Here is a 24,639-nt window from a genome sequence, read left to right as displayed (position 1 = left end):
AGAAGCAGGATGGGTGGCATTGCTCCAGAGCTGCCGGACATGTTGTCACTTCAGCAGACCTACAGGGACAAGGCGAGGCGCCCAGACACATCAGATCCCAAAGTCAGTTGTGGGGCAGGCCGTCCTATAGGAATTTCAAATGAGAACCAGAACCGGTAAAACAGCTCACTTGCGTTAAGGTTATAGAAGGTTTTAGTCGGCGGCGTGATTGGTGAATGCCTTGCAACCGGCTCTTGGTGGGGTGGGGGGAGCCCTGCTCTATAGTGCACCCGTTTCCATGGTTTCTGTGCATCCATGTCTATGCATTCACGTTCATGCAGCCATGTCCATGCCTCCACGTTCAGGCGCCCATGTCCGTGTATCCACACGCGTGCATCCGTATCGATGCACCCGGGTCCATGCACTGCCGAGTTCCAGCCACTGACGTGCCGTCACTGGGTGCAGAGTGGGGAAGGAGGATTGCACATCAGCTCTTGCGAGGTGCTCAGCTCTCCAAGGTCCAGGCCAGGCTCCCACCCGTCGTGAGGATTTTGAGTCTTGATTTTGTCATCAGTCACGCCTGTGTTAGTGATCCTGTCTCGGTCACCTTGAGATTTGTTCAGGCAGGCCCTGCGTTGAAAGAGGGTGAATAGAGTCATGGAGCCCCGGCTGGAGGCTTCCAAGTGGACCTCAGCTCATATACCTGCCAGCTACCCACACTCTTAGCAAATCACGTCTTTTTACTCTCGGTGGTATGCTGTTTACGATGAGCATACTCGCGGTGTTTTTCAGTGGGTAGCCCTCACGTCTGACGCTGGGCTCAGTACATGTCTCTGCTAGCGGTGTTTTTCAGCGGGTAACCCTCACGTCTGACCCTGGGCTCAGCACACGTCTCTCCTAGCGGTGTTTTTCAGTGGGTAACCTTCACATCTGACCCTGGGCTCAGCACACGTCTCTCCTAGCGGTGTGTCTCCTGCAGGTTTGTGAGCCCTGGCGGACCTTATATGAGCCACTGACCACATGCCGGGTCCCCGAGGTCGGGAAGGGCTGTGCTAGCTTTAGAGCGATTCATGGAAAACGGAATTTCCTGCTGGTTGGGTTACAAAATCCAGGTTAATAGGACGGCAGAGAAACCATGAATGTGACGGGTAGCGTTCGGTGTGCGAATGTGATGAAGTATCTTGAGACCCTCCGCGTGTTGCTGGGGAAACGGCAGGACTGATGGCACCTGAGTGGGGAGGGCATGGGGGGGGCAGGAGTGGAAAGGACCCGCCTGGACCCTGGGAGCAGGAGAGCGGGAGGTGCCAGCGAGACCGCGGCCCGGGACAGGACGGAGAAGGCGGGGCCTAGAACGGGCGCCCGTCCGGCCAACGACCGTTTCGGTGCCCTTCGCCCCCCAGGAGAAAGTTTGGGAGTAAAGCAGCTGATCTGAAACAATGCGATTAAAGGCACGACAGAGACTCCAAGTCAAATAACCTGCGTGGGAACAGGGTTGGTCCTGAAAAAGTCTACCGATGGCTGCTGTTGAAAGAGGAGAGGATCTTTTCCGCGGCAGTCAGGGGACCGCAGGCTTTACAGCCCGTCTCTGTGTGTGTCTGTGGGAACTTAGCCCTGTTTCCTACAGTGTTTGGAAATGATGCCCCAACGCGCACCTGGGGGCAGCGTGATCAGGCCACGCCCCCAGCCCTCTTCCCGCCGGGAGCCCGCGGAGCCCGCCATCTCCGGCCGCGGCCCTGCCTGCACCGCCGTCCTCGCCGCCCCGCATCGGCCACCGCCGCTGTGAAGTCCCCTCTGCACTGACGCGGGCCCGCGGGGAGCTGGGCCCTGCTGCCGACGCAGTGGACGGGCCGTGGAAGTGGAATGTGTTAGGGGTCAGCATTTTCCACTGTTGGAATGTGGAGGCGTCCACTCTTCTGTGGGTTCCACTGGAAGCCTCATCCCATCTGGATAACACGACGCTGCCGCTCTCGGAAGCCTGCTCATTAAGGCTTATCCTCCATCAGCTCCACCCTTCAGCCAGCAAACAGCCAGCCCCCCACCTCCGTGAGTCCAGAGAGGGGTGTCCTTCCTGCGGCCCAGGTGGGAGCCACACGTCCGTCTCCCGCAGTGTGCTCTCTGGTCCACAGCAGGTTCCCAGGTGCAGACACTGCAGGGCAGGAAAGAGGCAGGGCTGTGGTTCAGGGTCTGCCTTCTCCCCGCTCCTTACCGCCGTCTTTCTGACTGCCGGCCGGCGCACAGGCATGTAAGTGGAGAGCTTAGCAGCAGCCCCAGTGTTCCAGTGGCTTGACGTCGCAACAGCTCGGTTTTGCCCTCCTCCCGCAGTCCAGTATGTGGCTCTCCCGGGTGAGGCGGGTCCTGACCTGTGCAGCCGTCCAGGGCCCACCGGCCGGAGCCCCGTCTGCAGGGTGCCTGGGCCACGGGGCGGCTGGGAGACAAAGGCCGTCCGAGGCCCAGGGTGGAGACGGGAAGTGTTTGGTGAGCACCGAGCCTGTCTCTGGCTCTCCTGGGATTTATGCAGGAAAATGGAAATGGTTTGGAGTCCACATTCCAACTCGAGATGGGAAGCGTTGCTTCAAATCTTAGATATTCCAACACCGGGCCCCTCCTGCTCAATCGATCAGAAGGCGTCCGTTGCCCAGCTGGTGTACAAACCCCTACTGGACTCTCGAGGCCAACCTCCTACGTTACCTCCTTCCCCTCCTCTCCCACCCCGCCCCGCTTCCCGAAGCGCTGGCTAGTCCCCCCAGGAGCCCTGGTCCGCATGGTGCTAGCCTTAGGGCACTAGGTCTACCTCTTCTGCTAGGTTGTAAGCCCTCAGGACAGGCAGCCACCTTCTTAGCTCTTAGAGCTGCCATGGTGCATACAGTTGGTGCCCCATAAGTGTTCTTTAAACTGATCCCAGTTACAGGCGCAGGTGCAGCCACGTGCAAATGGAGCTGGAGGCATAAGACGTCACCCTTGCTTCGTGGCTTTGAGAAGAAGTTATCGAGAAGGCATGGGTGGGTGCCTGGTTCTTCACCCCGTTTCTCACTAGAAATTCTAAGGGAAGAGCCCCTCTGGTTTGGATGCGTCCCTGCACCAGAGCAAGAGAACAGGAGACTCCCCCGAAGGGAGAGGACTTTCCTGACGTCAGTCACTGGGGAGTTGACAAGTGGCCCCTGGCACAGAAAGTGCAGACTGGGTGGTGGCCTCACCCAGGGACACAGGGAGCCCCTTGCTCTGTGTGCACCGTGCCCCCGGAGCCGGGACCCCGGGGTGCCCCGCAGGAGACAGTGGTGAGGGGAAGGCGGCTCCGGGGTCTCCAGGGAGGGGCAGCACGTGGTGGGTCAGGCTGAGCGCGTCTCCTCTGCAGATCCCATCCTTGGGCTTGCGGTGGGTCCAGACCCTACGTCGTCACCGTCTCCTCTGGCCGGGGGGCGGGGGATGCAGGGAGTGCCTGAGCCAGCGCCTGAGAGGGACAGGCACCCGGGGCCCAGATGGGCCGGGAGCTCCGGGATGGGGGTGGGACCCCTGGGGGAGCTGGGGCCTGAGCTCCAGCTCCACCCACTGCCCACACGCATTCTGTCCGCGGGGCTCCTGCCGGGGGCCTCAGCCCTGCCTTATCAAGGGACAAGTAGTGTCTTGAAGGCAGCCCTCGCCCGCTTCGTGAGGCCGCCCTTGACCCCAGGAAGCTACCCTCCTTAGCGCCGGAATGACTGTCGCGGGCCTTTCTCTGTGCTGAGCGGCTGAGGGGCCTGCAGGGCCCGACGAGGCATCCCGCCAGGCTGGGGTTAATGACTTCACGGTCTCCTGGGCTCCACGCAGACACCGCCCCCGACAGCGTCCTCAGGAGCTACTCCAGGCTCCTTCCTTGTGGGGACCGCGTCGGGGAGAGTGCTGGTGTGGTCGGAGGCCGTCCTTCTCCTTAGCACCCGGCCTGACTGGCCCGCGAGGCAGAGGGAGGGCGCTCCACCTCCAAGCGTCGAATGCCAGTTTAAAAAACGGAAGTCTTTTTTTATCAGCAAAGTCCCCTCCATTTTCTACCCCAGATGAAATTGGGTAGTAAAGACCCTTGTCCTGGTTCTGAGCCCCGCTCGTAGGGGTCCTTTCAGAAGTTGGAAGGGTGAAGTCGCGCCGCCATGTCTCAGGGCCGGAGGACGAACTCAGCAGAGCCGTCCAGCGCTGCCTCCTGGGCAGAGGACCGGCCCCTCGTCGCGGCCCAGAGATGTCAGGGAGGACCTCCCAGTCTGCTCTGAGATGGAGACACCTTCAGTCTCACGAAGTGGCAAGGGTCCATCCCGTCTCACAGGAGGGCATAAACCATTTTACAGACATTTCTCGTGCTTTGTATTACATGTGAATCATACACAAAATATATATCGTATATAAAATATGCTTTCTGTATATGTAGAGAGAGAGCGTTCTCTCCATATATATGTCTACAGAGAATGTTCTCACTCTATACATAACTATTATATAATACACAGTATGAGAAACACACATATGAAATACAAGATGTACACACTGTATTTATTTGACACATAGATGTACGTGCACATACACACACACATTCTTTTTGAGGAGTAAACCAACCAGGTCTTCTGATTTCTCAGCAGGTAATAGAGTTTTTTCAATGGTGTCTTGACCCAACGGTGAGGTGCTGGCTGGGGGCTGGTCAGCTCCCCGTCTTGAGGGGCTGATTAAACCCCCGCCTCCAGCTCCTCTCTCAGCTCTCACTCCTGGGGGAGCCACTGTCCGCCTGCCCTAGTCCGCTGGGGCAGGTCTGACAGGCAGACAGCTGGGGGCAGCCCTGCATCCCGGACCCCTCTGGAGTTACTCACACCAGCCGGTCCTAAGCCTGCCCGCCCTGCCTCGCCGGGTCGCTCCCTGGAGACCGCAGGAAACGCTTCTGCCCACGCCTCCCCTCCCTCTGCCCTCTGAGCGCCCTGGCGCCCCCACGCGGGCACGCTTTTCGGTGGCAGTTGGCTCCTGACCCGCTGGCCTTACAGCACCTAAACAATAGTAAAACCCAATGGAACACGGCAGCCAACCACGCCCGGCTTTTCCCGGATCACAGTGGATGACCAGGAAACCCCCCAGCCTGCCATACGCGACTGCGCTGGCGTCTGCCACAGCCCCATCCAGTGGGGGCCTGAGGACGCTTGTAAGTGGGCACAGGTAGTGACCCTTGAACTTGTCCGTTCCTATCGGGAGAAGGGCCTCGGTGAGCGCGGGCTGGACTGTGGCTGGACCCCCAGCCTGAGGAGGGGAGAACCAGGCGTGGGCACCTTCCTTTGTACGTCTGCCTTGTCGTTTGGTTCCGAACGTTTCTAGCTCGGCAACCTCTCCGTTCGGCGTTGGGTTTTTACCTAGTGCCTACACACCGTTCCCTTCTAATCTGATTCAGAGTAAGATGCTCTACGTCAGCTTAGAGATGATCTTATTCTGAATCGCGGTCTGAGAACGGCGCCGTCAGTTTTGGTGTCCCCTCGGCCAGTACGGTGGTACCATTCATAGGGTCTCTGGGGCCCGGCTGAGAGGGTGCCAGTAGAGACTGCACATCCTGGGATCACACACCGGAAGGGCAACGTTGGTAATGCTGTGTTGCAGCCTTGAACAGCGCCAGCAAGGCTCAGGGTGTGGGCTTAGGACCCACCCCACACGAGGGGAATCATTAGGGCCTCCGGGATCGAGCGTGCTTGTGGAATTCTGCATGGATTCCTCCGTGTCCCCCTGAGCTTAGACTCTAACTTCCTGGACACTCAGCCCTGTCCTTCCTACACCCTGATCCCCAGATGTTTAGCCAACATCTTGCCTTCCATCTTCTTCCTCCTCCAGTCTTTCTGGCGAAGGGTAAACTGGTTGTTTCGCAGACTTCGTACTCCTGGCCTCTTGGTTCTTAGGAGGCTGTCACACACAGGTGTGTGTTAAGACAGGGCCCCGCCCTCCGTGGCACCCAGCTCCTGCCCCCTCATCGCTGCCTCTCGGGTGTCTGACCAGATCCGATGGCCCCTCACTGAAGGTTCAGGGGGACTACACTGCCATGAGCATTGAAAGTGGGTCGGAAATTGCAGCAAACTGATTCCCCAGGAACTTGCTCTGCAAACCTCTATACTCAGTAACCCCTTGATCAGACCCAGGCGCCCCACTGCAGGGATCTGCATACGCAGGGCTGTACTCTGTGATACCCTTGGGGGCAGAGGAGCTGCCAGGGAGGCTCCTTCAGCGCTGCAGGGAGAGCCGGCCCCTTCAGCCACCCCACCCACCCCACATAGAATGTGGTGGTCACAGCTTCCCCCATCTGTGTCTCCTCTTCGCTTCCGTGTCTCCCCCCTCCCGCTCCCCCTCCTACCCCCTCCTTCCCCTCCTTCCCCTCCACCTCCTACTCTCCCTCCTCCCCCCTCCCCCTCCCCTTCTCCCCTTCCTCCTCCTACCCCTCCCCCTCCCCTCCCCCTCCTTCCCCTCCCCTCCCCCTCCCCCTCCTCCTCCTCTCCTTCATCTCCCCTCCCCACAGCCCCACCCAGGCTCCCAGCCAAGTTCATTCTTCACAGCCAGGTCCCTGACTGGGTGACCTGCCCATCTCAGCGCAGCAATTATGCACTAAACACACAGTGCCGTGGTGGGAACACCGCCTGGGAAGTTGAACTGTAATTTATACGAAGCTTCTTGCTGCCAGCAGCAGTAATTTGAGAATAAAATGCTCCTTTTCTCTATGAAGGCTTTAGGGCATTTTCCTCCCTCTTCTGTGGTCCTTCTGTAGAAGCTCTGCATTCTGTTATGACAGCGGCCGCCTCAGCAACAGTGATGATTCCTGATGGTCAGGGCACGTCCCTGTAACCAGACACAGGCTTTTACACAAAATCACCTCCCAGCTGCTCAGCGTGACCTGTGGGGGAACTGGGCAGGTTGCTGTCTCAACTTTACAGGTGAAGACACATTTCGACTCCAGGGAGCCTCTGTGGACTTCACCAAAAACAGAGTATTGCCTGTTGGGCATCTGACATGAACTTGTTGGCTTGATCTGAGCTAAAAGTGAACACCTGCTTAGTTATTTAGGTCACAAGGGTTGGAATATGAAATCTGTAAGATTGGGAAATTAGACTGGATGCACTTAGAGAAAGCTAGAAAATATGTCACCTATATTTGCTCTATCTGATCAGGGAGAAGGTGGGGTGAGAACACTGGCCTGGTGTGTGCCTCCAGGACAGCCTGGAGACTGCTCGTGGACACCCCCCAGCACGACTGAGTCCTGAGTGGGTGCTGATGGGTGCCGTCCCCTCCCAACAGAGACCCGAGAGGGGAGCATCCTCTGGGAAGGAGGCAGAGGAACCAAGCAGGCCTGTGCCCTTCTGCTTCCCCAGCTTCTGTCCCCAGAGCCATCTCTGCATCAGAGGGAGCACACGCCCCCCCAAGGGCTGCCAGACCCCCATATTGGTAAAGACCCTGGGCCCTGCCGCCTGGTCTCCTGTTCCTTGTCCGTCCTGATCGTTCTCCTATTCATCTCCAAATTAATTGCCTTCTTTTCTTTTAAAAGTGTTTTCCTCTAAATATTCTATAAATATTACCCACGTCTCACTCCAGCCCCTCAGCCGCCTGCGGGTTCGCAGTCTCCTCTCCTGGCCTCTCTCCGCCACCTTTTCGTTGTTTTAGCTCTTACGTTCTAAACTCTTCAGCTCACTGGCTCTGGCCTTTTATCACTGATTTTTACATTTACCTGTTTGACCTTTTAACTTCACTGAGATGTTTACCTCTCGTTGTGACGTTTGCTTTATTCCTTGCAATTCTTTCTCTTGATTCAACTCTTTTTATGATTGAAAAAAATGCATCTTTTTCTTCCCCACCGCTTCTCTTTCCCTCTCTTTTCTGTTTGTTTGTTTTTTTGTTTTCTTTTTAACATCTTTATTGGAGTATAATTGCTTTACAACGTTGTGTTAGTTTCTGCTGTATAACAGTGAATCAGCTCCACGTATACATACATCCCCATATGCCCTGCCTCCTGGTTGTTTTTATTACGGCAGCAGGAAGCCCAGCAGTGTACCCCAGGACGGGGATGGGGGGCGATAGAAGGGATGGGAGCGCCCTCCGTGGAAAAAGGGGTCTAGAGGCCCAATCCCACGGGGGCCCCTGTGGGATTGAAAGAGGATTTCTCAGCCGTTTTTCAGGATCCACTTTCTATGACTCACTCTGGGGAAGCTCAGAGAGGCCCGGGGTTAGCTGCCCTTGTGCAGACATACCCCGTCCTCCTGCTGCCCCGACTCTGATAGACAAGCCTGCCGTCAGGACAGAACCGTGGGTTAGGAAGGGCTCAGGCCTGTTTCCAGGGGGCTCCCCCTTCTCTGCAGGGTCACATCTCCACCTGCTCCCCACGCCCTGTGCAGCCACCCTTCAGAGCACAGGCAGGAAGGAGGACGTGGCTAGATCACGGTCACTCTAAGTAGGAAAACAAACAGAAACAGCTGTCCCGGTTTACACCCTCCTGACTTTGTAGGGCTAGTTTGGGGCCACCAGGGCCACCGAGCACATAGACCAAGGAAGTGGGTTTCTCCAGCTGCTGGCCAAGTCTTCCCCTGCAGGACGGGGGCACACGAGCTGTGGGGCCTCGTATGGGCCTGCCTGTGACCGCGACTCTGGAGCTGGGGTCAGAGGGCAGCCGTTCTGTAGATAATAGTTTCCAAGGGAAGTGTTTAAAAGGGCAAAGTTTTTCAGTTCCCCTCCAATGACTGGGTACATTGCTGGGGTTGAGCTGGGCCCCTGCGATAGAAAGGCGAACGTGTGGGTGAGAGCATGTGGCCCTGCCCGGGTGTCCAGGGCTGGGGTCCACCTGACAGCAGCCCCGCGGCCTCACCGCTGCCAGAAGGGGCACCACCCTCCGCCCCCAAAGCCGAGTCTGAGCTTGTGGCTGTCGCACGCCCCCCGCCCCAGCAGATCGTTGGCGTTCACAGTTCCCTGGGCTTCTGTGTGTTATGCGCTCGACTTGGAGAACATAGATCCCCCAGCCCCGCTGTGCCTCACTGTGTGTCTCATGGCCAAGGTGAACGTCGAATCACTCTTGCTGGGAGATGTTCCCGGGCCAAGCTCGTCTTCAGGAAACAAGCGGCCCTCCACTGAGTTCTGGGGCAGGACGCCAGCCACGTAAGAGGGATGCCGGTCCTCCCTGTGGACCACGTGGGTGGAGGTAAATCTGAGCTCGTGTTCCGATCGGCTCCTCAACCTTCAGAACGGGCTTAGCACCCTCGCCCCTACCACGGCCTGCAGACCCATGACAGCCACGTCCAGCTGCAGCAGAGCCCCTCCCGACCCACCGCCCTTACTGTCCATGGGGGAGAGCTCTTCGCGGTGGCCTTGGACTGACCTCCTACCTGAGCCATGTCACGTCGGCGCTTCGGGACGGGTGATTTTCCTGAATGTCCCTGTGGGTGTCCGTGTCTTTCTCATGACACAGCCATGAGCTGTGTATTTACAGTAGCGATGTGGAGGACGTCGCTCATTACCGCCTTTATAAGAACCTTCAGGAGCCATAGTTCTGGATTTAGGACTAAAATATGAGTATTTCTCCCAGGCAAGTGGCCTGTTTTTATTTTACTGATGGATTTGATCTGGCCTCCCTCTGTAGGAGTTGCTAGAAAGCTTGGAAGTAGGCCTGTGACCTGCTTCCAGCAAGGGCCTTGGTCCTCACCGTGCAGCTTGGTATATTTACTGGAGTTCTGGCTTTATCGGGTTTTTAATTTTTTTCTCTTTTCCCCTTTGGCTCGTTTTCCTCGCACTGATTTTTCCCTTTGTATCTACGCAAAAGCCATCGTAAACTTATATCTTGCGGGACTAAGACGGAGGTATAGACGTACACAGTTAGACGGGAAATCGATTCGGCCTGGTTTCAGGAGTCCCAGCCCTGCCAGCAGCGAAGCTGGTTCGGATGGTACCTTCCTGTCCTCTTGTGGGGAACCAGGAGGGAGCCCCGCGCTCCCGTCGCACTCCCAGCCCGGCTGACGCGCGTGGCGGTAGGAGCAGCAGGGACGTGCAAGCAGAGGCAGCCTGGACCCGACACGTAACCGCCGGCGCCCCCGGCCCGAGCATCCCTGCCCGTTGTCACCAAGCGCGAGGGTCTCTCTGGCTCCGTTCCCTCCCAGCGGTCCTGGGCCTGGCTGGGCTGGAGGAGGCCTCCCCAGTGGATCTGACCCCACGTCAGACCCCTCATGTCAGGGAACTGGGCTCCTGCGCTGCCCACGCAGCACCTCTGAGGACCCTGTGTCCACCCAACACTCTCATGTAGCGACCTGGCTGCATCGTAGAATTACGGTCAACCATCACGTTTCCCATTTGTGAATTTATAGAACACTGAGGACGTCGTTTGTCCAGTTTGATAAGAAGGTAAGCCTTACAAATAAATTAGCACCTGGGAATAAAACCAGACACCTATGGGAGACATTTTTAAAAACCCACAGGGAGCTCAATGGCAAACCAGCAAAGACATTTAGACTCCGTTTGAGAGTGAAATTATCTAAATCCCGTGCAAGCTGACTCTACGCTCTGTTTCTTTCATGTTCGGGGTGGTGTGTGCTTGGGGCAACTCCCAAGAGGCGCTTAAGAACTCCTGGCTTATCAGTGTTGGAAAATCCACAAACAGATGAACCAGGGTTGTTGCACGTCTGGGGCCACTTAGAACGTCTGCAGGCCTGATGGCTTTTGAGGACCAGCTGTCAGGCCCCCACTCACTGCGCTGACGGAGCCCTGAGGCCGTTTGCAGGGACAGGGGACAGGGGGTTCTCCTGGACGGAACACACATGAACGACTCAGCCAGGCCTGCACCTGGCGCCCTGCCCTCGTGACAATGACAGCGCCACTGCTGGGGCACCACGCGCACCTGGCCCCGCCCTGGGGGTCTTTACCATCACAGCAGTCCTCAGGGCGGGGTCACGGTTCCCACAGTGTGAGTGAAGCAGACAAGGGGGGAGGGGACAGAACCGCGCCCCTCCCAAGGGGGCCTGTCCCCGCCCTGCGCGGCTGCGGGGCTCACCGGTTTCCGAGCAGAAATCTCTTCGTGCTGCCCCACAGCACGGGAGTGTTATCCTGCCGCCCCCACCCCCCACCCCCCACCCCCGCCTCCTTGGCTGACTCACTCTGTTCACCAAGTGCCCTTGGGCACATTGGAGAATCTTGTTTTGATAAATGCTTCCTGTCCCGTTTGTTAACTGTTTAAAAGCTCCGGAGGCACGGTTTCCCGGTCCCTTTCCCCGCTGAGCGCATCGTGAGCTCCACGACCCCAAGCATCTGACTCGGGCCTTTCCCCCGCCAGCACCTCACGCTGCCCGTCCTGAGGGTCCCCTTCCCTCCTCGGGACCAGCTCCTGTGCAGACCCTCCTGGGCCACAGCCGTGCCACCTCAGAGCAGTGGCCCTGCCTCTCCCCCTGCCCCCGGCGCCCTCCCCACTGTCCATCAGAGGAGACGCAGGCCTGGCCGAGCCGAGAGCAGGGCCTCCAGAGAAGCGGGAGATGCCTTCTGTCGCTGGAGTCCCACGAGACCGGGTCTCCCTGCGGCCGGACGCTCAGAGCCAGGCCTGGGCCTCGCCGGTGCACCTCCCAGCCGCCCAGGCGGGCGCCCCGGGGACAGGGTTCCCACGAAGCCTCGGTGTTAGGTGTCTGTTCCCAGGGCCCGAGCCTCCGGCGAGTCCCACGCGGCAGCGCGATCATTCAGAGGAGCTGAAATCCATCATATAATGAGCCCCACATGATACTCATCTTCGTGGAGACATGAATAAATCATTGTGCCCGGCAGGACCGCACCCAAGCGGACGGGGAGGCCTGGCTGCACTTGCATGGGCGGCGCTGGGCGGCCGCGCGTTACGATGAATGCGCCTCTGTTTCCGTGCCCGCAGCCCCGGCACCTGCTGAAACCAGACCTGGGCCGAGGGCACCACCCGCAGCTGAGGATGGACGGTGGGAACAAAGCTGGCTGCTGTCGGAGGCCCCTCGGCCCGGCCGGGACGTGCAGGCTCAGCAGCGCCTCCTGCCTGGAACAGCTCCCCGGTTCCTTCCCCCCGTGGGGCCCTGTCCCCCGAGGCGGGTGCAGGCTGCCCCTCTTCCGTTCTCCTGTTAACGGGTAGTCTCCACTGCTTCCGGGGAGACAGTGTGGCCTGGTGTTATCATGGGGGCTCGGGGGTCAAGGTGAGTCCCGACCCCGCTCACCAGGCTGTGATGTTAGGAACAGACTTTGCTTCTTGGGGCCCCGGGGTCCTGGGCATAAGAAGCATAAAGACTAAGGGAAGCACTTAATGCATGGTGGCAGCCTCACGGGTCCTGCCAAGGAGCCCCTGCCTCTGGCCCCCGGCTGATATCTCCACCCACCAGGGCTTCAGGCCCCTCACGGGTCCTGCTAACTGCGCGTGGAGCCTGCGCATTTGTATTGTTGTTAATCCAACGCGAAGGCCGATCAGCCCCAGAGGCTCCGTTCCTAAACGCTAACGGACTTGTGTGGGGTTACCGTCCGTGGAGCCCAAGAACTCCCAGGGGAACCCAAGGCTCCCGCCTTGACTGAGCACGTACTGAGTCAACATGGGCAGGTCTTTCTGCCTTTTTATGGGAATGTGAGTTACACAGAAATGGTTGTCTAGTCATACGCGGGCCAGCTTCCCCAGGACACATAAGGGACCTGACCAGGCAGAAGGGTCTTGGCCTCAGAACCAGACTCTGGGTGTCTAAGGGCACCTGTCACATTGGATCACAGGCCACCTACTCCAGCACGACCTCATTTTAACTTTGTCTGCAATGACCCTGTTTCCAAATAAGGTCACCCTCTGAGGCACTGGGAGTGGGGACTTTGGGGGCACAGTTCCACCCAAAACAGCTTTGGGCCTGTGCTCCTGGTTCTTGATTCTCCAGACCAGGACAGCCCAAGGGTCTTTCAACTTCCTTGTTCATATGCTACTAACACTTTTGAAAAACTCTGTGCCCACTCTTCCATTTTTAAGATGACGTTTAAATTTGTGTAGCATATGTTTACATAGTTGCACTGGATTTGTCTTCTCATACATTGTGTATTGAAGCTACAAAATGCAGCTTACGCAATTTATTGCAAATGTGCGTCACCCACGTTAATTAGAAAATCCAGTTCTTGTCGGGTCCATCAGAACCAGATGCACCGTCTGCATTAGTCAGGGAGGCTGTTAAGCTATCGTAACAAACAGCTCTGAGTCTCAGTACCCACACAGGAGGACTTCACGTTCAGGCTGGGCCCGGGAGCAGGGCTGGGGGTCTCATCACAGGCACGCAGGGCCCTTGGTTAGGGGGTCCTCAATGTGGGCTTACAACCACTACAACTGGGAAGGGAAAGTGGGTTCACACACAGGCGTTAAATACACACATCCCCCTCTACTCAACTACAGAGACCAAAACAAGTCACGTGGCCATCCCTAACTCCCAGGGGGTAGGGAAGTCAGCTTCAAACACCCCAAAGGAGGAGAACCGAATCATTTGGAGACTTACCTCGTGATTATCAGAAAAACTATGACTTCATTTATAGTCAGCTTGTGTTAATATCTCATCCTGTATGGTTTTCTCTGAATTCAAGATACAGAGACACACAGAGGGTCGTAGCCTTGGACCTTCAGCGGCGCTGCTCTGCCCTGCGGGCCTCCACTTCTCAGCCGGGCTGCAGCATCTGCTTCTTCCTGGCTGTGCCGACCAGCCTGTCTCCCTTCGGGGTGTGCTCAGCCCCTGTCCTCTCCGAGGACCCCCAGTCCTACCTTCATCAGCCCAGCGTTGGCCCCGATCCTGCGCTAACCTGGTGCTGCTTCCGCCAAATACCAGCGAATTCCCAAAGGTTGCATCAGCACTCTCTCCCCAGATGAGCAGATGGGGGCACAGGTGCTCTGACTGAGGGACTCAGGGCTGCTGCCGACCAGAGGCCCCAGGGCAGCCCCGAGCTCCTGGAAGCACCTTGAAAGCCACCGCACAACATCAGGATGTTTATACACAGACACACTTGGAAAAGCGGGTGCGGCCCCTGTTGGGTCACTTCACTTGGAAGCAACCAGATCGCGCCGCACAGACAGCCCTCGCCGAGCAGAGCTGTCTGCGTCACTTCTGCCCGAGCAGGCACGTCAGATCTTGTCATTCGGTCACATCAGGAATCCGGTGGTACTTCAGGCCCTCATTTGGAAGAAAGGATTGTGTCAGCATTTCTGTTGTGAATTCCTATTTTCAATGATTTATAATGAAGCATCTTCTTAAAATGGTTTCAGCTGTTCGAGCTATATGCAGCCAGGAGAATGGATCCCAGGGCTTTTTTAGCACTCCACTAACTATGAAATTGTTTGATTTTTACAAAACATATTTAGCAAATTGTTAAAAGTATTGGCTAAACACAGCATTTCATAAATGAAATGTTGAAGCGATCAAGATGTTGAACTTTAAAATCATCTGCTTTCTCTGAACACTGCCTTTTTATTACAAAGTTCAATAAGAATTTTTAACATAATTTTACACAACATTATAAGCGCACTGCTCCGTGTTGCAAATACCATGCCACTACACATTCTAATTACCTGATTACATTCATTTACATTATATTTGTGATTAAACGTAATTTCATGCTTATTGAGTGACAGTCCTTGGAAACACTGCGATCCTACTATCCTCTGTGACGCATGAGGCCCAGAGCAGCCCAGACCTTGGGCGTCTGCAACAGCAGTCAGCAAATCGCATCCGTTAAATCAGTTTCTCAAATACATGTGCAGACAGCGCAATTGTGTCCGGAGTTAGCTCGCAGTGAGGGATGTGCTAGGAGAAAGATCTTTGTTTCTGTGGTTTTGATCTTTTGGGGTCCTGAGTTACGTTGTAAAATAAGATACGGCTTTGTCTTAAAAATTAGGAAATTTTGATTTGTGTCACGAGGACAGCGACGTTATGGGAAACAGGCAGCGAAAGACACCTGCCTATACTCAGACCGAGTGTTTTTAAATAGTAAGAAGCCTTTCTTCTCTTGGAACATTTTATAATCTTTTTCCAAATTCTGTCTCAGCTCCTACATCACCATAGCAACCCACCTTCTCTGGCAAGCCTGGGGACACTTTCAGATGAGCTAGAAGGGGGAGCCTTAGCCGCGCATTTGGCCTTGAATGACTAATCGTATCTTCCTCTCGTGAACATGTAGCCTCGTGTGACACTTCGGCAGCCGAACATATGCAATAAAAGCCTTCTGGGCGGATCTTGGCTTCCCTTGACATCTTGATGCTAAAGATTTGAGTCCTCCCCTGTGGGTTGCATAGAAAGATCAGGAAAAACCAGAACCACCTGTGTCTTGCATGTGACCCACAGAGGAAGGCAGGTAGAGGCACGGCTGAGAGAAGACAGGCAGACCCAGCCGGCAGCCCAGAGCAGCTTCACTGGAGTGAGGGTCGGGGGGACCTTCCCCCGGCGACCCCAGCCCCTCCCCTCCACATAATTATTTAAATGAAACAAAACAAAAGCTTTCCTCACTGAAAGGAGACGAATGAAAGTGCGCACACCTGAGCGTGCATGCGATTTCCCTGCAGGGCTCGTTGAAACACGGCAGCCGGGCTGGACCACCATAGTCTCTGACTCAGTGGGTCGGGGATATGGCCCGAGAATGTGCGTTTCTAACACGCGCCTGGCGAAGCTGCTCTGTGGACCTGGATGGCGCCTGCTCTCCCGGAATCTTACGGACACACTGTAGCGGCCCCCAGACAGCGCCCCGCTGGCCTCGGAGCAGCACGACGATCTGGGTCTGAACTCTCCGTGTAGCGGCCATGCTACTGCCGCCAGGGTTGGGGTGCCCCCTTTCCATTTTCACTGCCCCCCAGTGGCAGCTTCTAATCTCGAAAGAGCAGCGTGGCCACCACTCATGGGGAAGGGAAGGAGAAGGCATCTCTGTAAGCCCGCCTTCCTCCCCAGAAGTTGATTTACAAAACAGCTGACAGGGATCCCTGGACATGGGATCAATTCAGTTGATCCCACCCACCGCATATTGACTCAGGGCCTGTGACACAGGAAAGACTTTTAAAGTCAGATACGACCTTTCCTTACGAACGCACACATTGAAGATTTCCATGACCCACTCCAGGCCCGGAAACTCTCCCCCGTGGCAAAGATTTACCCTTGGGGGATAATATTTTTAAACATAAATCCTTGTATGTAACTATCACAGCTACAGGAGAGGAAATAGTTATACCTTGCTCACACTTCATTCCGGAATAGAAGTCATCGAATAGCTCTGTACTTTAGCTCAGGCAGGCAAGGTTCTCTGGAACTCAAAGGCACTCTGCCGGAATTCAAATAAGCAAAAAGGTGTAACCATAAAAATAAGCAGTATTTCTGGAAGCGGGGGCAGCAGGAGACAGATGTGACCCCCTACTAGGGTATCATAAGTACTGCCTTATATTTTCTACATTTTTGGAAAGGGGCAGAGAAAGCATTCAAAAATGTTATTTTGGAAGCAAGTGATTTGTGATACTGCTACTAAAATCACAAATCACTGCTCCCTTACTAACATTGAAATGTCAGTGTCCCATTTCCACGATTACCCCTGCAGACGTGCTCACACCTCTGGCGTGAGGTGGACCCGGGGTCTGCGGTGTCACCAGGCCTCCATGGCTCCAGTCCATCCCCTGCAGTTCACTCGGCAGGGCTGTTCCCGCCCCGGAGAACGGTGGGGAGACCCGAGAGCTATCACTTCCCATCAAAACAGCTGTCGCTTAGGCCTCCCTAGGTCGCTGAAGTGCACAACCTTGTCCTTCGAGAATGTAATCTTTATTTTTACTGTCTTTTCAGGCACTCATGCTTGCGCGTTCATTCAGCATTTAACAAATATTTCTGAGCACCCAGCATGTACTAGACACTGCAGATTAAAATATTTAGTAAATCAATTTTCACGGAGACAGGAGATAAAGAAGGATTTGGACTAAGGCTGAGGTCTCTAAAACATATAATCTCTTAAGGAAAGGTGCCTGTGATGATAACGGGGGACAGTGGTCCTAGCGGCAGCAGCTCACCTTTGTGCCGGGCACTGTTCCGAGTACTCTGGTTCTGGCGGTGGAACGGCTGGAAGAAGGACCCCGGTCCTTGTCTTCTTTGGAGAAGGAATTCAGTAGAAAGACCGAGACTGTGAAATAGAGACAGCGTTTATTAGAAGTGAAGCACGTGTGGGAGAACACGTACGCGGCGTGAGCTGCACGCACTAGGGGCGGCTTAGGTTGCTTACATGGGGCCAGCTTTCCAGGTTGTCTCTGGCCACTCATCTCGCTTGTGCCCATATCTGGTCTGACTCAGGGTCCTTCCTGGTGGGTGTGCGCACCTCTCAGCCAAGATGGATTCCAGTGCGAAGGTGTCTGGGAGGCCGGCAGGACATATTATGGGCTGACGTCTCCTCCCTCCTTTGGTCCCTCCCCTAGACTAAGGGCCTCTTCCACGCATGCGTCAGGCGGGGAATCCCCGAGACCACAGGAATGAGGAAGTTGCGGTCACTTTATCTTTCACCTAATCAGAGCCCAGTGCTCCTGCTGGTACCTTATCTCGAAGTGTCAGCAGGAGACCCGTTGCAGCTGCTCGGCCTGGGGCCTATCTATCTCCTGCCTCAACTGGACATGTATTTCATGGTACAGTCTTCACAACCCTAGGAAGGAAGTGCTGTGAACAACCCATGTTGGGGGAATGGAGGGTCAGAGAACTCAAGCAACTTTCCTGAGGTCACACAGACTGGTGATCTGACTGGTACTTCACGATACGGTCTGATCACGTGAGTAATCTACTCCCCACTCTGTGATGCTGACTTCAAATGCGAATTCCTCCTGAGGAATCTTTGCACAAACAGGAGGAACGCTAGGTCCTGGGAGGGATCCAGGCCCTCCTGTCAGTCAGGGATAGCTGCTCTACCTGCAGCTTCTGCTCTCAACATCCCTGGCCTTGGGCTCCCAGGTGGGTCAGGGGAGCGTGGCGGTGCCGAGGCCCCGGGGCCATTGGGCCCCATGACCTCTGGCGCTGCAGGGCCCGTGGGCACCTCGCTTCCCCTGCTGCTGTCAGGTGATCGCAGCTCCCGCATCACACAGAACCGTCTGAGAGGAGATGCTGACACTTTTGCAGCTAAGCAGGTGCAGGAGGGAAAAAAGGCACTGAGCTTTTTAAGAAGTCAGATGGCATTGTACGGCAAACAGAAGGCAGGCGGCTGATTTCAAAGCCCAAAATCAGATCCTTTTATTTGTGTAGAATATATCAATTTGGAATGCACAATTTGAAATTGCTGGTTATAGAATTTGCTACATTTGATTGTAGTATAATGTTCCGAGGCGGCACCATCCAAATCCCTACCCAGGGGTGACAAGCTCACACTCAGGTTTATTTCTTCCGGAATCATCACCTGGTGTCCCAAGAAGCGTGCTTTGTAGGAAATGCTATTTCTGCTCCTGTCCCTTGCACAGGAATAACACCCTTGGGGTGCTTTGAAACATCTACCTACTTGCCGTATGCTGCTTCTTAAGACTCAGAACGGAGTTTATTTGTGTTTTCACTTTCTTTCTTGTTGATTTCTCTTAAACTTCCATGTAAACAAAATATAGGGAAAATATTCCTAGATTACAGCATCTGGTTCCAGTTTTAAACCAGTGCCTTAGGCTGTGGCCTGTCCCCTGGGAAGCAGCGCGGAGCTCAGAGGAGAGAAATGTCTTGCGGTCAAAGCCTCTGGTCGAGGTGCCCCCGCTATGGACCAGCTGCTGGGCTGGTCCCTTCCAGCCTCCACATCCACGGAGGGTGGGCTTTCCTCCCCACAGCCAAGGAAAGTGCTCGCGCAGAGACCACTCACTGGCGGGGCGGTGAAGAGCTGGGCTGTCACCCTCGGAGCAGAGGAGGGGCCGTCTCAGGAAAGGCTTGCGGTGGGTGGTCACAGCACCCAGCAGGAGACCCAGCCCCTGCCAGCAGCCCCAGGTCAGTGTCAGCCCCCAAGCCGAGGCCTCCTGCCGTCTGTCTCCGCTGTGGCAGCCTGTGCGTTGGGACGGGCGCGAGCAGGTGGCTGCGCCCGGCGAGCCGCTGCGGCCAAGGCCGGGGCTCACTCTGGTTAATCTCAAATGCAATGTCTACACCACCCCATGGGCCACACGTGATCCCAGAGTCCATCACAGGGAGGGCATCCTTCAGCGCAGAGTTTATTTCCATTTCCTTGTTTGCTGTCATTTTCGAATTGACAGGGGCCACCAGGCATAGGAGGCTCTATCTTAGAAAGAAACAAAGAAGTGAAGGAGGAGAGAAGAAGGAAGGAAAGAGGAAGGAAGGAAGGGAGGGAGGAGCGGGGGCTGCGGGGAAGAAGATTCTTCTTCATTAATTATTTCTGTCATTGAAATAAATTAAGGAGAGTAAAGAAAGGTCACGTTGAGTAAGGCACGCAAGTTAAGACACCAGCAGGTTGTTTCCCGTTATTTGTAACTTGTGTTATGAGCTACAGTCCTACGTGGTGAACAGAGCTCTAAACTCCGAGTCTTTTCCCCCCTTCAGCCCTGATTTTCCCTTCGGGCACTTGTCTCTCCTACACATTGATTTTGCTCTCTGAAGCAAACACCATCATATCTTTTACAAACAGAGGAAGATGTGGATTATAAGATCCCTCGGGTAGGTCGTAGAATTAGGTACTCCAGAAGCAGTGTTCCCCCTGCATGTGGTTGCTCACTGCCCGCTCGTATCCTAGGATCGTGGCTGTTGACAGCCTCACGCAAATGCCTTTGGCCTTTTTTTCCTATTTGCTTATTACCCTGTCTTATCCTTTTTTTAACAAAAATGGCATCACGTTCTTTATCCAGATTCCCAACTTGATTTTTTGCTTAACAAATCATGGCTTTCTCTGTCAGCACAAGTGGATCCACTTTGCTCTTTTCAGAAGATGCACATATTTCCTCTTACCCATGGGTTTCTCGTTTATTTTTTAACCAGTGTGTTGCTGAGGGACATTTGAGTTACTTCCAACTTTTTTTTGCAATGAGTCATTTCCAGTTTTTACAGACAACGCCGCAGCGAACATCCTCCGAGGGCGGTACGCACATAGAGTGTCTGTAGCGTGAGCGCCTGGGAGTGACAATGAGAAGGAGTGTTAATGGTGAAAATAATGTGACTGCCCGTGTGCTGGGTGTGTCCCAACCTGCCCCTCGCCCTCTTGGGACCCGTCCTTTAAGGAGGCGTTTCCATGTCTTCAGTCCTGGAAGTGTGGCCGGGACCTCATCAGACCCACTAGGGTCCCCTTGGCTCCCGAGCTGAGCTCAGTGTCTGCGTGTCGTGGAAATGGGCGCTGGTTCAGCCCTGAGTCGTACAGACAAGCGAGGCAGGATGGGCTCCCCAGTCGCCAGCTCTGGGGACAACAGGGAGGAGAAGGAGTGGTGAGAAGTACTTTCTAAACTTTCCTTAATTCCACCAATTGCAGCTCACTTTCCCTGGGCTGTGTGTTTGGTGGATTTAACTGGACGCCCCGAGTCAGCACGTTGGCCGGTGACCAGGGCTGGCCCGGCTCGGTCTGCGGAGCCATCACCCCCGCATCTCTGACATTAGTCCCCGACCTGCCCTGGGGGGACAAGGGAGGCCCCTCTCTGGCCGCGTGGCACCTCCTGGGCTGCGGGCTCCCAGGCCCAGGGCCCTGTGCAAGGTCAGGCGAGCGCCCCTGGAAGCAGGCCCAGGAATCCCGCACGTTTGTAAGGTGCCTCCCTCACAGGGTCCTTGTGGAGCCCAAATGAATTAGATGGATTCATATCTACAGATTCCTTAGGAAGCGCCTTGCACACAGTGAGTGCTACAGAGGTATTTGCTAAATCAGGAAATAAGAGGAAAGCCCTTTCGCGTGCCTTCTACAGTTCACAGTGCCAGACCTTATTATTCGCTTTTAAAGTGGGTTGTATTTGTTCTCTTTTATTTTGACATTCTCCATCCCCAGTCATTTCAGTGAGTATTTCACAGGTGTATTAGGTTTAGTGCACAATAAAATTTGGGTTAACCAGAATGATATGCCTGAAAAAACTGAAATTTCATTAAGTATTAGAAAAGTGTTACTGTTTTTCATTTCCTGTATATTGATCACTGATGGGAAGAGAGTTTTTAATGGTTTGGCAAGAAGGTTTAAAGGTCACTGAGCAGGTGCAGCTTCCCCTGGTTGATTTTGAGGGTCGCTTTCCTGGTTTCAGCTCCCCTGGGGGTCTTCGTGGCCCTGCGCCACTGAGCAAGCGGGGGCTTGCCGAGCGCGGGGTACTCTGGACGGACCTAGAGATGCTCATACTAAGGGAAGGGAGGCAGACAGGGAAAGACACACCGTACGATGTCCCTTACATGTAGAGTCTAAGGTGGGACACAGATGAACTTACTCACAGTACAGAAATAGACTCGCAAAGAACAAACTAATCGTTACAGGAGGGGAGGGGGATGAATTAGGAGTTTGAGATTAACATATACACACTACTAGATATGAAATAGATAATCAACGAGGATCTACTGTACAGCACAGGGAACTATGTTCAAAATCTTACAATAACCTATAATGGAAAAGAATCTGAAGAAGTATATATATATATATATATATATATATATGAACAAAACTGAATCACTTTGCTGTACACATGAAACCAACACAACATTGAAAATCAACTATTTTTGAATTAAAAAAAATATACCTTTGGGGACCAAAAAAAAAATGTCTTCTCCCCATCCGCCCTCGGCCACCAGCCCCTCCCTGGGGGCAGCCATATTTGCACTGTGCCACTGAAAAAAATAACAGAAGGCAACTCGCTTCCCTAAAATAAATCCCATAGTGCCCTATAGCGTCATCTTTTTTATTATAAGTCAACCTACCAACCTACGAGTCACCAAAGTGCATATGGGGTTTATTGACATGCAGTGTGTGTGCAGCCTGGCCAGTGAGTAGACTCAGCCCACGGAACACCATGCCTGTCTTCACCTCAGCAGCCCCCCACCTCTGGGACTGATAAAGAATCTCTTCCCCTTTATTCTGCCCGCTACTCTCTGGGGTGTGGGTCTGCTTGCTCACCTCACAGAAGCATATTTGCACGACCTGCTCAGTGTTCCGTCTGTCTTTACTGGTTGTACCCAGCGCACCAGAGTGTCGAATGGAGTAAAGATTAGAGGCTGCTCCGACTGTATGTGGACCACGCATGCACCATCGTATGTATTTGCATTTTCTTTTTAAAAAATAATTAGAGCTATTTATTGCTCAGAGAATCCTGGCTGCAGACTAAGGAAGATGCATGAAAGGAAAACTGGGCACAGGACGGAGGTGCCCGTCAGCGAGCCTCACTCCCCACGGCCAGCCCCTCCGGGTCCTCAGTTGAGAAGGAGTCCAGTTACCACCAGGAAACCTACAACTAAGGCCCCTACAAAACATGGGACACGTTCACCTTTTTAGAAGAGAGTTTCCCATCTCTTCTTTCTACAAAACATGGGACACGTTCACCTTTTTAGAAGAGAGTTTCCCATCTCTTCTTTCTTTCCTTTGTATATTCCCAGCGTCATCTTCTTCCCTCACGAGGGCCACAAGCCTCACAGTAACGACTGCAGGGTCTGTTTCTAACCCAGCTCACTTCAGACGAGATTTTACCCTTTGTTAATGGTCTGATGCGAGGAGAAATGTGATAAAATTGCCGGGATTTCAGAAGGCGGAGCCTGGAGAAGGCGACCCCATGAATGAGTCGGATCCTGAGCCAGCTTCATTCCCGAGCAGATTCAACGAGTGCCCCGTGCGCCGCGGGTGTCCCGTATCATCAGCGCTCAGTTTAGGTAAGTGTCAGAGCGTCGGGCAGTTTTTCAGAACAACCTGTGAGTCTCAGAGAAGACGAAGCGAGAGAGGATGGAAGTGACCTCATTACAGCAAACGCGGGAGGTCTGCCTGCGCCACGGCTGCCAACGCCAAGATCTCCCCTGCCCTCAGCCATCACCTCTCGGGCACAGCTGGGGCCAAATCCTGGCACTGATTTTTGCCGTTGTCCCAGACCTTCCACCTACATGTCACCAGGAGCTTCCTCCAGGGTCCCCTCCACGGCTGGCCTCGTGACCATCTCTGGTGACGCTGCAGAGGGCGTGAGTGCCACCACACCGCTCACTCCTCCGGGCTGTGGGGTGCCCCCCCACACCCGGCTCCCCATCAGCCCCAGGGATCTGCGGGGCTCTGGGCATCTCGGCGTTTCAAGAGGAGAGAATCTGGAGAAACCGAAGAGTATCGAAAGTGAAACTGCAGTCATCGTCAGTTCTTATCTTGAAATAACTTGCAAACCTGTAGCCTCTTGGAAGCTGTCCTCTGGGGAATGGAAACAGATCCCCTGGGAGACGGGAGACCTGTGTTCCAGCCTGCGGTTGTGGGCAGCTGAATTGTGTCCCCGTGTAGGTGTGGAAGTGCTCACCCCCAGGACTTGGGAAGGTGACCTTATTTGGAATCGGGTGTCAGCAGATGGTCAAGTTGAGGTCATCCATCAGTCCATTATGATGGGGTGTCCTTATAAACCCTAATCCGTTACGCGTGGAGTCCTCACAGAAAGAGGAAGTTTGGACACAGTTGCACACAGGGAGAACGCCAGCTGTAGATAGAGGCAGAGACAGCTGATGCTTCCACAAGGATCTGCAGGATCTTCGGGAAGCACCAGGAGCCGGCGGAGAGGCCTGGAGCAGACCCTCCTCGGAGAGAAGCAGTCTGCGGACACCATGACCTCGGACTTCCGCCTCCAGGCTGAGCGCTAATACATTCCTTCTGTTTTAATTGGCCCTGTTTGCGGTGCTCTGTTGCGGCAGCCCAAGCCAAGTAACACACCTGTGCTGCCCGCCGTCTGGAGGACAGAGGTGACCCTCATCAGGCCACACGAGTCTTTTGTCTTGCTTTTATTTTCTTTAAAAATAAGAGGAGTTTGGGGCTTCCCTGGTGGCGCAGTGGTTGAGAGTCCGCCTGCCGAGGCAGGGGACACAGGTTCGTGCCCCGGTCCGGGAGGATCCCACATGCCGTGGAGCGGCTGGGCCCATGAGCCATGGCCGCTGAGCCTGCGCGTCCGGAGCCTGTGCTCCGCAACGGGAGAGGCCCCAATAGTGAGAGGCCCGCGTACCACCAAAAAATAAAAATAAAAAAAAATAAGAGGAGTTTTTACACACGACTATATATAAAATAGGTAAACTACTGTATATAGCACAGGGAACTATAGTCAATATCTTGTAATAACCTATAATGGAAAAGAATCTGAAAAAGAATAGATAAGTGTATATATATATATATATATATATATATATATATATATATATATATATATATACCTGCATCACTTTGCTGTACACTTGAAAGTAACACAACATTGTAAATTAACTATACTTCAGTAAAATTTATTTTAAGTAAGGGGAGTTGGATAGATCAGGGATTTCAGGGGAGATCACACTTTGAAGCCCAACAGGTAAAACAGGTAAGAGTGCCGGGGGCGGGGAAACAGCTGTCCGCCTGCACAACCCCAATCCCTGGAGCATATCTGAGAACCCAGGTTGGAAACCACCTAGCCTCCTCACCTTGGGTCCCTGGGCAGCTCTAGACCATCCAGCAGTGAGTAACCATCCAAGGGCATTGCAGCACAGAGCGCTGTCGGGGTGACATACGTGTTGGAGGACTAGGTGGCGTTTAAAAGGTTTTCCGTATTGCAGGTTTGCCGTTTTGCGGTCGAGTGCGTAT

General features: G+C 54.4%; 2 long non-coding RNA genes across 2 annotated transcripts in view; one reads left to right on the top strand and one right to left on the bottom strand.

The window, feature by feature from the left end:
* Nucleotides 1–12,980: 12,980 nt before the first annotated feature.
* On the bottom strand, nucleotides 12,981–17,325 carry LOC117202771 (uncharacterized). The gene is made up of 4 exons (XR_004485226.2): nucleotides 17,173–17,325; nucleotides 16,964–17,073; nucleotides 16,144–16,233; nucleotides 12,981–15,205 (listed from the first exon to the last, which is right to left on the bottom strand). It is a non-coding gene; the product is annotated as an uncharacterized LOC117202771 (long non-coding RNA).
* Nucleotides 17,326–17,569: 244 nt separating this feature from the next.
* Nucleotides 17,570–24,639, top strand: part of LOC125961886 (uncharacterized) — an 88,553-nt gene continuing 81,483 nt past the window's right edge. Inside the window, exon 1 of the long non-coding RNA XR_007472984.1 lies at nucleotides 17,570–17,706. This is a non-coding gene — a long non-coding RNA (uncharacterized LOC125961886). The remainder of the gene's footprint in view (nucleotides 17,707–24,639) is intronic.

The sequence above is a fragment of the Orcinus orca genome, chromosome 18, assembly GCF_937001465.1.
Source record: "Orcinus orca chromosome 18, mOrcOrc1.1, whole genome shotgun sequence".
Lineage (NCBI taxonomy): Eukaryota > Metazoa > Chordata > Mammalia > Artiodactyla > Delphinidae > Orcinus > Orcinus orca.
This window is presented reverse-complemented; position numbering and strand designations above follow the sequence as displayed.